Source organism: Humulus lupulus, chromosome 1, assembly GCF_963169125.1.
Source record: "Humulus lupulus chromosome 1, drHumLupu1.1, whole genome shotgun sequence".
Taxonomy (NCBI): Eukaryota; Viridiplantae; Streptophyta; class Magnoliopsida; order Rosales; family Cannabaceae; genus Humulus; species Humulus lupulus.
This window is the reverse complement of record NC_084793.1, coordinates 77,542,897-77,546,417: the sequence shown is the minus strand read 5'-3', so window position 1 is coordinate 77,546,417 and position 3,521 is coordinate 77,542,897. Positions and strand designations below refer to the sequence as shown.

Here is a 3,521-nt window from a genome sequence, read left to right as displayed (position 1 = left end):
AGTTTAGCAAGAAGAAAAACAGAACACAAAGGAAGATGCACCAAACCAGAAAACTAGTTTTTGAATAGTCACTTTTTTGATCTTGTATTCACTACAACATTTTTTAGCACCAAATCAATTCAAGTCTTGCTGAATGCCTTGAATGAACTTCGATTATGTTATGTCACATATAGATCTTATTGTGTACAATCCAAGCAAGGAAATACTAAGGTTTATTATATTATATTATTTTATACAGTTTGTTATTTATTTGTTGAAATTTCTGTTGTTTTGAGGTTGTTGAGTATTCTACTCACAATGCATACATCTTCTGGAAAGGCTACAATGTCATTGTCGACTTCTTTATGGAAGAAGGTAATTTTTCATGCGAATATGCTAATGCAACACTTTTTTTTGGTTGGTTTTGCTTTTTTCTTTGGAACTGGCTACAGCAACAATTTGGCCTGCAGTTTTGTTTAATGCATTAATATTCTAAGTTCATGATGTGGCTTTTAGTTTTTGTTACTTCATACATCCTTCATCCTTGGTTTTTCCTGTGTGGAGTTGAAGACCACATCTTTGATTGACCTATTAAATGTAAAGCAGGCAAAGAATAGTCATTTGCATCTAGCCTCTAAGTAGATTTTATTCTCTTTATATTTTTAACCATTTACCATACCTCTTGTAAACTTTAGTTGTCTTTACTTAGAAAATATAGGTATACAGGGGTTCTTATAGAACAAGGGCTATAGACACCAACAGGTAACTAGTACAAGATCAGAAAACTAAGGCATATTTACAATAGTGAGTAATACTATGTACAACAATTAATAAAAACACATTCAGTAATATTATTAGGCATACATGGGTTCATGAAATAAGCATGTACTCATGGTTGTCCCTTTTTTTATTCTTTTTCTTAGGGGTGATATCATTATCAGCTGACCTCTCTAGTGTAGTATTTACCATCTGTCTTTTTGGTCATCAATTATTTTGCAGTATGAGGCTGCTTGGCATGCTGGAAACTGGAATTTTTCCTTGCTTTACATGGGAGATAATTCCCAGAGTGAGCAAAACTAAAAGTGGCCATTTCAATGAAAATCTGCACAGGTACAATGATGAGTTAAGATTTCTTTTTTACTTCAGTATAATTCTACCATCTATATAGTAGAACTTCTGGGGCATAGTTTATCTCTACTACAAGTACTTGCTCCACTATATAACTGAGATGGTCATACTGGACTTGAGGCGTTTTATTGTTAAAGAAATATTTCTTTCTTTTTTCAAAACAAAACTGCCTTGTATTTCTTGTAGAATAAAACATAATACAACCATTACATATATATAGGGTTTATACAACTAATACTCTTAATTACAGAATAAAACGTAATAAACATAATTAACTACAAATCCTATAAAAAAGGAAATAACATCTATAATCCTTGATTTCCTCTTACTTCTTTCCAAGGATACTTTGGTAACATGCTATTATCTGGCTCTCAAAGTCAGCTAGAAACCTTTTGCTTGTTATTGTCTTTTATATCTGGCTCTCAAAGTCAGTCAGTTACCTTTTGCTTGTTATTATCTTTTATGTTATATACTACTGAAATTGTATGAATTTTAGTTGAAAGGATTACACATGACATTGTCATTGTTGTAATTGTTATTCCTCAAGAAACTAACAAGTGTGCTTACAGATATTTCGACTGGTTTCCCTGTGGTTCACTCTATCATATAGACAAGATATCATAACTAACATTGCATGGCCGACTAATAAAGTCATAATTAGGTAATTAACTTTTTTTATGTACTCTTTTAGTTTACTATTAATTTTAAGTTGAAGCATTAATTATTTAAATTTTGTTGTAGCTAAGAAAATGGACTCACAACAAAGGCAAGTGCACAAAGGATGATGAATTGAAGGATGGAGCAAGTTTCATGCATGGTTTACTTTTGTGTATCTTGTAATGTTTCTGTTTTTCATTTTTGAAGTAAAAATTGTTCAAGATTATAAAATTTTATTATGTTATGCTTTCAAACTTAAGTTAGAACTAAGATCTCATGAAGTAGACACATTCATGGTTTGAATTAGTTATTGTTTAATGTAATACTTATGGTTTATCAATCTATTGAGAATTACATTTTATGATTAATTTTGATTTTTTTTTATCAAAATAAAATAATGAAAATCTTTTAATTAAAAAAAAACCTTCTAAGTATCCTTATCATAAAAAAATTTAAAATATATTATCCTGAATAAAGTAACAAAGTTTTATTACTGGACTTTTAATATGTTATGATTTCGAAACATATTATAAGCGTAACATATCGTTATGATTTATATAATATAAAAAATTAAAAATACTATCAAAATAATCAAATGTAACAGTTAAAAAGTGTTATGCATAAAGTATACGATTAAACTTCAAATTTATAACCAAATACTCTAACTAAATGTTATAATTTGAATATAATAGCAACTATAAATGTGTTATTGAATAGTTTAAGAAAACATCGAACATAACATTCGAAAACTGTTATAGAAAAGACAGGACTTTTAATAACAGGGGCTATGTTAGCGTTTTCAGAAGCGTTATCAATACTCCCGGTTAGCAGTTTGTAAGTGTTATGAATATTGTTTTTTCTTGTAGTGATAATTTGTCCTGAGCGCTTAGGTTTAAGTGCCTAAGCTAAAAAAATTGTTCTGGTTAAGTCTGCCTATGCAGACCGCGACCTGGCCCTGTGGGTCGTGGCATCCCCCTAGTCAGAGGCTCCCAGCCCTAAATCCCCAGAGACACACCCTATGACTTGGCCCTTAGGGCTGCGACGCGCCTACAAAAAAGAGAGCTCCTGGGGCTTCTGGGTTCACACGAGTCACAGCACCCAAGAACAGAGTCGCGGGGTGACCCCACGAACCCATAATTCCCAGCTCCTTCCTACCTATTCCCCCAAACCAAAGCCACCAGAATTCAACCTAAACTTGTAATAAAGCTAGAATTGAGTCTAGAACTCCCGATAATACATCACAAGGATATGGGCCACACCACAACACAGTGTACCCATTTAAATGGTGAAATTGAGGAGCTCATACACAGGGGCACCTGGGCAGGTATGTTAGAAGGGAGAACCTAGGACATTAGAACAATATTCGGTGGTCCTGGATTCGGAGGATATTCGAGAAAAGGAAGAGATCTATACACTCGAGAGGCCAGGCGAATGTTGTGAATAGTGCCCTTAGAGAAATTATAGTTGACAAATGTTTTAAATGCAATAAATAATCAAATTGAATTATTATATATATAGACTATGTCTGATATTATATCGAAAATATTAAGTAAATATCAGAAAATTCCAAAGTTCATCTATGTGGTCTTAATCTCATATTTTTATGAGAGGATCGAGATTAAGATAATGAACTTAAAATAGTTCGCAGTAAAATAAAGTTATGGAATCTTTAGATTAATTACTACTAGTACGGTTCGCAAGTATTGTGAATACAAGTGACCTAGATCTGGGTCTTTAGTGTAGTAGGACACTTTAGT

The 3,521-nt window shown here is 32.3% G+C and overlaps 1 long non-coding RNA gene across 1 annotated transcript; it reads left to right on the top strand.

Annotated features, from left to right (window-relative positions):
- Positions 1-1,617: 1,617 nt before the first annotated feature.
- Positions 1,618-2,123, top strand: LOC133809830 (uncharacterized). Its single transcript, XR_009881617.1, has 2 exons — positions 1,618-1,768; positions 1,849-2,123. It is a non-coding gene; the product is annotated as an uncharacterized LOC133809830 (long non-coding RNA).
- Positions 2,124-3,521: the final 1,398 nt, after the last annotated feature.